Raw genomic sequence first — 9,123 nt, 5'->3', positions numbered from 1 at the left:
TTTAAGCAAATGCTAGCTGCTGCATGCCCTGTCTCCTTAGAATTCTATTTTACGTTGGAATGAGATCATCACTGTATACAAACCCAATCAGATCAACCAACCAATACGAGATTCCCATCTTTCTGGAATAGTCTTAGCATGAAATATTGTGCCAATCAGGATTCATTAATGAAAAATCAAAACAATATCAAGATTTGATACAGGGATTTAGGGGCTCAAAAGTTGTTGGTAAAGCTAGGGAAGTGACCATTAGTGTGGCTGCCTTTAACTTTCAGGTAACCCTATTGGAGGGCCAATTTCAGAACTCAGCGACTAACTGCTGACACCTAGAGGTCAAGATGCTGCAACAAATGGCCAGCAGTACCACAGTGCCCCTGTTCAGAGGCTTCCCCTGGTGGTGGAGCTTGGCATTCCATCGGCCACTGTAGAAATAATGCGGTTGAGGTCTGAGGGAGAATTTTTCTGTGTCCCCTTTGCTTTCAGATCTCTTGTGAGAGCATTGGCCCAATGCAAATTTAACCCAAAACCCCGAGGAAAGAGAGCCTGAGAAATATAATTCCCAAACTTCCAGTCCTTGAACATAGAATGGATTGTGAACGAAAGTTATTTGCCAACAAAACAGGATTCAATACGAGCACAGAATTAGGGTGAACAGGATCTTGCAGATATTTACTTAAATCAAACTCAGAGAAATTGCAGCTTAAGACATTGAATTTTTACATCTATTTCAACTCATATTTAATATTGTTCAGGAATTCTAAAAGTTAAGATTTTAAGACTATTAAAAAAAACATTTAATCTGCTGATACATTTTAAGATAAGTCATTAACTCTCCAGTGTGATACTGTCACCTTCTCCCCATGGTTCCTTCAGAAGCTGTTGTCCTTCTTAGACTGCTGTTGTCACTCCCTCCTTTAGCCATCCACTCCCATGATCATAGTCTTGACCTTGTCATTACCAATACTGACAACTATTCCATAATGATAATCTCAGCTGTTAACACCCAACTCTCTGACCACTTCCGTTTTGGGTTCCAGCCCACGCCGTCTAGTGCTCCAATTCCAATAATTCTTCAACTGAGCAGGACCTCGTATCCGTTGTTAGGGCCACTGCTGGCCCCTATGATGCCTTAGAATTAGTCTTCAATACACTTCACTTCGATCTTTTGGAAACTGATATAATACCACGTTTGAATAAAACAAGACATTTGAGTGTCATCTTCCAGAAAATTATTATGATAAATATACAAATCAGAAATTTCAGGTATGAATGGAGTCCACTTGAAAGGGGTATCTATGGTGAAAATAGTGCATAACCTACATTAACCATCTATGGCAGCTCGGGGACTATTGGTCCTACCATTGTTTTTCATTCCCATCATCCCTTTTATGTTTATCCCCCTTAAACTGGCTTAAAGTCCATTTTTAATCATTATCTTCATGTCCTTGTGTTTATCTTCAACTACTTTTCCTCTCACTTTGTCCTACTCACTTGGGTAAACCGCATACCTTGTTAAATTCAACTCTACCTACGTTGTGCCTGTGCTCACGCTGCTGAACATGACTGGAGAAAAACCCCATCACCCTAACTGCGCTTCCCATTCACAATCCCTCCATCCAATGCCCTGGAATACTTTAATACACCCTTTCGCTTCCCTATGCAAATTTCATACTTTTTCTTTTTTCTTCAAACTTCTAACATCTTTCCTGCCTCTAAATTTTCAACTGCTAATTTTTCTTTCTATTTTCCTTGAACATTTTAAGTAATCAAAAGAGGATTTTGAGAATCTCCCACCACCATCTGCACTATCTGCATCAGTGCTATATATAATATGCAAACTTGTCTTTTATTGCCGCTAATGAACTCCTCAAGCTCCCAGCTAAGGCGAACTCCTCCCTTATATATTCAATCCATCCTTCCTGCCAATGATATTGTCTTTCTTCTCAGAACCTTTAATTTCTTCTCTCTTATTAGTTTATTCTCACAAGCATGTAAACATACTGTTATTCATCTCATATGAAAAAGAAAACAAACCTTGATCTTGACCTGAATTCCAAATATCACCTCTTATTTTTTAAGCCAGCTCTGACAGAGTTGTCTATAATCACTGTTGGCATTTCTCTCATGCCCCTTGCTCTTGAACTCACAGCACCCCTTTTTCTAGTTACCACTGACTCCTTTGCTAAATTAAATGCTCTTGTCTCTGTCCCTATCTTGACCTATCAGAACCATTTGACTTATTTCCTCTTTCCTCCTTAAAATGTTTTTCCTCACTTGCCTTCTGAACCTACCACACACTGTCCTCATTGTATTGTTTCTTCTGGCTACTTCTTCTTGGTCTCCTTTGCTACTTCCTTCTTATCTCCCCCATGTCTAGACTCTGAAGGATCAAGAGCTCCATCTTTGGATCTTTTCTGTCTTCCAGATACACTAAATCCTAAAGGTGTTTATGCAATTTCATAAGAAACTCATATTTCTTATATTTTTTAAATATCATGCATATGCTATGAATTCCTAAATGTAAGTCACTAGCCCAGACCTCAGTCCTGAATTCCAGACTTGAATATCCAATCCTCTACTTGGGATTTCCACTGGGAAGTTTAAAAAGGTATCCCAAGTGAAATATGTCCAAAACTAAATTTGTAACCTTCTCTTCCAGACCTGCTCCTGTTTTTTCCTTCCTCACAGCAGTCAGTGATAATGCCATCCTTCTCTAAAACTAAAGCTTTAGTGTCACACTTAACGGTTCTTTTTTTCATTTCTCACCTTTGGTCAATCAGCAAATCATGTCGATTCCATCTCTAAAAATATTAAAATTTAAAATCTATAGAACATACTTGTTCTTAGGAAACAAACTCTGAAATACTTACTATTAGTAATACGTGGTATACCCAACATATTCTCAAGTGATGCAGAATAAAGTGTGGTGAAAGAGGACATTTAGAGGAAGTAAATGGGGCAAACAATTGATGTATCTGGCTGAAAGTTATATGGGCATTCTATGTAATAGTCTTAAAACTTTCCCCTTGATTACTAAAAACATATCTAAAATCCATTACTCATTAGCTCTACTACCGTCACCGTGGATCATCATCTCTTGACTTCAGGCTATTCTTAATATAATGACCTGATAAATTTTACAACAGCACAAATCAGCTGTCCCCCTTTGCTCAAAACCTTTCAAAAGTATGCCATCTTATTTAGCGTGAAGACTCCAGTCCTTTTATGATCTTCACGGGCCTACATGATTTGCCCCTACCTCCCCATTGGATGCCTAGTCTCAACTACAACACTTTCCTCAGTCACTGTACTGTCGGCCACATTTACTTCTTGCAGTTCCTGAAGGTTACCTAGCACGCAAGCACCTGCCGCAGGGCCTCGCCATGCTATACCCCTTCTGCCAAGAAATACAACTCAGAAAATTATTCAGAGGGTTTATTCCCTAAACACTTTCAGGTCTTTTATTAAATGTCACCTTCTTCTAAATCTTTCTTGGATGCCCTATGTAAAATTTTAAAATAACCTCCACTCTACCTTGAGCTTTCTATCCTTCTCCATTTTTTCCTCTTGAGCATTTGGCACCAACATTGTATATATTTTCCTTACTTCTCTAGTTTATTGTCTGTCTACTCTCAGAATGTAAGCTCCATGAGGGCAGATAGTTTTGTGTTTCTTAACTCTTATATTCTCAACATTTAAAACAAACACACGGGAGTGACTGGGTGGCTCAGTGGTAAGCATATTCCCTCGGCTTGGGTCATGATCTCAGGGTCCTGGGATCAAGCCCTGCATTGGGTTCCCTACTCAGTAGAGAGTCAGCTTCTCCCTCTTCCTCTGCCTCTCCCCCCTGCTCATGCTCTCTCTCTCTCACACACACACTCTACTCTCTCTCTGTCAAATAAATGAATAAAATCTTTTTTTTTTAATAAAAATAACAGACATATAGGGACGCCTGGGTGGCTCAGTTCAGCATCCAACTCTTTTTTTTTAAATATTTTATTTATTTATTCGACAGAGAGAGAGAGATCACAAGTAGGCAGAAAGGCAGGCAGAGAGAGAAAGAGGAGGGGAAGCAGGCTTCCTGCTGAGCAGAGAGCCCGATGCGGGGCTCGATCCCAGGACCCTGGGATCATGACCTGAGCCGAAGGCAGAGGCTTAACCCACTGAGCCACCCAGGCGCCCCCAGCATCCAACTCTTGACTTTGGCTCAGCATGGTCTCAGGGTCATGAACTCAGGGTCCAGACATCAAGTCCTGTGTCAGGATCCCTGCTCAGTGGGGAGTCTTCTGGAGATTCTCCCTCTTCCTCTGCCCCTCCCCCTGCTCTCTCTCTCTTTCCCTCTAAGATAATAAATAAATTTTTAAAATATTTTAAAAATAAATAAAAACAGACACATAAAGGTACAAAATAAATATTTGTTGAATAGATAAATGAATAATATACCAGTCTTACTATACCTTGTGGATTGCTACATACCATCAATGATACCTGTTACGTTGTAATCAAAGCCAGTGGAAATTGGTTACCCAAGTGTCCCGGATATCTGGATTCTCAGTGGGTCACCAGCACAGGATAATCCCACATTTCATGATGTAAAGTGGTAGAAAACAATTTTTGTGGGGCCTGAAATAGTTTCTGATCTCTGAAATCTCCTAATAAATTCACTTCTGAGATTTTGTGCTCTTTTCATAGTTCCCTTGGGTTTGTGTCACAGTCTAGGCATATTGGAGTCTTTTCTTTGTTCTTCATCATATATTAATATTATCTACACTTTCTCTGTCCTTATTTCTCTTTTTCAAAGGACATTAACATTTTCTGGTTACTTTAAAAATTCATTTCATTGGCCACTACCATTCTGCCTTACTTGCGTATAACGATTTTGCTAAATACTGTTTCGAACTGAGCTTTTGTTGACAAGATAACTGTGCCAGTGATTACATCAGGTTGTGGATGAGTTTGCAATGGGAAAAGATCATGTGGATTGAAGAATGTCTTAATTGGATTCCTACAAAGAGTGTTCCAGAGTAGCTAGATGAGCTCACTGGTGCACACAGTTTTATTAGACACTTGGAAATACTTCAAGGAGCTCTTGAGAAAGGAAAAGAGATCCTTACTTCCTGCTGGTTTATTTTGCTACCTATACCTATTTCCAGCTGGAAAATTTGTGGTAAATCATCAGAATCAAGTTTCTGTGTGAACATGTGTTTGTTCAGACTCATAATGCAAGCTGCAGAAAAGCCAGCTGAAATTGGCAAAAACAATACAGAATATTTATTAGCAAATGAAAGTATGAAAGGACAGATTTCAGGATGTATCGAAAGTTGCAGTTAAGGATCTTCATTAACCTTCAGTTAAGGTTAACCTTAACCTTCAGTTAAGGTTCTCATCTTCTACTCACCGTTATGCAGTCCACATGTTGGCTTTATTCTAAGGTTGATTGCCCTGTGGTTGTAGGATAGCTAGCAGATAATAGTCTACATACTTCTTGGTTTATCCATTGGGAAAGAAAGTACTTGTGTCTAAAAGTTCCAGGCAAAATTTATAACATTTATTCCAGTTGAATCAGCTTAGGTTATGTGCCTAATACCCTTCTTCCAACCATGCCAAGTGGAATAAAATGTTCTCATTGGCCTTAGCTAATCAGGACCCATCCTTGGCATTACATTTGACACAATATTTTCCCAAAGCAAGTAAGTCTACATGAACAAGTTATAGATGTCTGTATTTGTCAGAGTCCCAAAAGAATCAGAAATCATACACACTAAATTAGGATATTTTGAGGTGAGATGTATTTGCCTTTGTTTTTGTTTTATTTAAAGGGCCAAATTGCAAAGTTGTGAATGGGGTATAGTAGGATTATAAGGCGTAGCATGGGAACTTGGAGAAAGCAATAGCAAAGCCATTTCTTTCTTTTTTCTTTCTTCCTTTCCTTTTTTTTTTTTTTCTTGGTGAGATCATATTATTAATTTTTTTTTAATTTTTATTTATTTTTAAAAATTTCTTTTCAGTGTTCCAGAATTCATTGTTTATGCACCACACCTAGTGCTCCATGCAATACGTGCCCTCCATAATACCCCCCACTAGGCTCACCAAACCTCCCACCCTCCTCCCCTCCAAAACCCTCAGTTTGTTTCTCAGAGTCCACAGTCTCTCATTGTTCATCTCCCCCTCCAATTTCCCCCAACTCACTTCTCCTCTCCATCTCCCAATGTTATTCCTTATGCTCCACAAATAAGTGAAACCATATGATAACTGACTCTTTCTGCTTGACTTATTTCACTCAGAATAATCTCTTCCAGTCCCATCCATGTTGCTACAAAAGTTGGGTATTCATCCTTTCTGATGGAGGCATAATACTCCATAGTGTATATGGACCACATCTTCCTTATCCATTCGTCCGTTGAAGGGCATCTTGGTTCTTTCCACAGTTTGGCGACTGTGGCCATTGCTGCTATGAACATTGGGGTACGGATGGCCTTTCTTTTCACTACATCTGTATCTTTGGGGTAAACACCCAGTAGTGCAATTGCAGGGTCATAGTAGGTCAACTGCAGGGTCATATATTTAATTTCTTAAGAAATCTCCACACTGTTTTCCAAAGTGGCTGCACCAACTTGCATTCTAATCCCAGACCCAAAGGGAAAGGGGAGGAAGAGATTACTAAAACCTGGAAGAGGAGTTCCTGTGGGGGATAGCATGTTAAAAGGAGCAGTGACCCATTAGGAACACAAGTAATTTCAGAGGAGGTTGGGAGGGAGCTAGTGGAGGCAATAATCATATGTTCTTGTTTTTTTTCCTGTTTTATTGTGGCTCCTCATTGTTCAAACCAAACCAGAAACCTGAAGATGCCAGAGCTCTGTTGATATGGTCCATACTGGTCAGCATTCAGGGCAGAGGGCCGAGAAGAGAACTGTGAAGACAAATGGCATGTACAAATGACGCAGTATCAGAATCAAAATTTGGGTGCTGTGAGGAAGATGGGAGAGGGCTAATAAATGCTGAGAAGACAGTCAGTCAATGTTTCCTACAGACCAGAATTATTTTACTCATGAATTTTACTAAGGATCCTTAAGGTACTTAGGGCAGCCCCTTATATTCCAAAAAGCATACAAAACTTCTTAAAAATACTTACAATATCACATTATATAGATATATATGAGTATTTTCTTACCCCAAGACTAGAAGCAAGAACCAACTCTTTATTTTAATTAACCATCTTTGTTGTCATCACCTATATTAACAGCTACAGACAGGGTATTAGCTAATTGGTGGGACAAATTGCTTGACTTCTAGGAATGCTTCCTAGACAAAAATATTTTTCACATAAAAACTTATCATGTGGATGACAGAGACCTCTTATTCCCTATTCCTATTTTCCTGAGCATAGAATAAGAGAAAATGAATTTACTATTAGCACAAGATATTTAGATTAAGTAGAAGAATTTCTTTTTTTTTAAGGTTTTATTTATTTACTTATTTACTTATTTGAGAGAGAGATAGTGAGAAAGAACACCATTAAGGAGGAGAGGGGGAAGCAGGCTCCCCATCGAGCAGGGAGCCTGACTCAGAGCCTTATCCCAGGAGCCTGGGATCATGACCTGAGCGGAAGGCAGATGCTTAACAGACTGAGCCACCCAAGTGCCCCTAGAAGAATTTCTTGATAATAGGATATGTTAAACTCCCAAGTATTTTCCCTGTTGAATGTTTTTGAGCACAGATTTGGGATTCCTCTATGTTCTAAGATAAATATGGAAGCCAACAGATCCTGAAGTGGATATAAAAAATGGATTTTGCCTCTTCAACCACAGAGCTGCAATGTGTCCTAGAATGACTAGCAGTGTGACTGCTGTTGTGGTTATAGAGCCAGTGAACTCTGTTTCCATCTTCATCTAGAGCGAGCTTAGAGTGGTTCAGATCACCAGGGCCTCGTACTGAACATCCAGGTCCTCAGAGTCTTCTTCAGCCTTCATACGTCAGGACAAGGACACAAGCATGGAATGACAGGCTAGATCAGAAAAGGCAGGACTCAAGATCCAGGCAGACATTCATTCATTTATTCATTTATTCGGTGTTTACTGCATACCTACTCCACACAATATTCTTTGTGTTGATTAGAACAGTGAGCAAAACAGAAAACATTCTTGCATTCATGAAGTTTATCTTCTAGAAAGGAAAGCAGACAATAAATAATACACCTACAAATATATACTACAGTGGATGGTGAGAGCTGCTAAGGAGAAAAAAAATTAAATGGAGAAAAGACAAAAGATATGTGCAGTAAATGGCTGAAATATTAGATCCTGTGGCCAGAGAAGATAGCACTGAGACCGTAACTTTTGCAAAAAGTACTGAAGGAAGTAAATAAGGAAGCAGTAAGCATATCTGGAGAAAGTATTGTGGGGAAAGCAAAGAGCAAATGCAAAGGCCCTGAGGTTGAAAACTTGCTGTTTCATCTGAGAACTAGGAAGGAAGCTGGAAGCTAGAGCAGCCAGAGCTCAGTGAGTGATGGGGATAACCATAAGAGATGAGGTCAGAAAAACAGCCATTAGTAGGGGAAGACAGATCCTTTAGTCTTAGCAGGTCACTGCAGCGACTTTGCTCTTAATCTGGGTGATATGGGAATCCACTGGAGAGTGCTGAGCATAAGAATGATACAACATAACTTGAATTTTAAGAAAACTCTGACTAATACATTGATAGTAGCCTTGACTATCAAAGACAGAAATAAGAAAAGCAGGAGGTCATTGCAATAACACCAGTGGGAAATGACTGTGAGTGGTTTGGATTCTGAATATAATTGGAAGTGAGTAATTAGATTCTGAATATATTTGGAAATTAAAGATTATAGGATTTATTGACAGACTGAATAGGACACATAAGAAAGAGAAAAATCATTAGGACATGAAGATTGGCTGAGTGTTTCTCAAGGATTCCATGAAAACAGCATTCGAGTTCCAACAGGTCTAAGAGTGGAACTGGGTCATTCTCACAGGACAAATAACAACTGAAATTATGGACCAATCCAGTTGGATAGAATAATGTTCCTAAACTCAGGATAAGATCCAGAGTCAACCAAGGTGATACAAGATGACAGAGAAACAAAGACTGGCAGATCTCTAAAAG

Source organism: Enhydra lutris, unplaced genomic scaffold, assembly GCF_002288905.1.
Source record: "Enhydra lutris kenyoni isolate GAN:26980312 unplaced genomic scaffold, ASM228890v2 scaffoldscaffold62, whole genome shotgun sequence".
Classification (NCBI taxonomy): Eukaryota; Metazoa; Chordata; class Mammalia; order Carnivora; family Mustelidae; genus Enhydra; species Enhydra lutris.
This window is presented reverse-complemented; position numbering follows the sequence as displayed.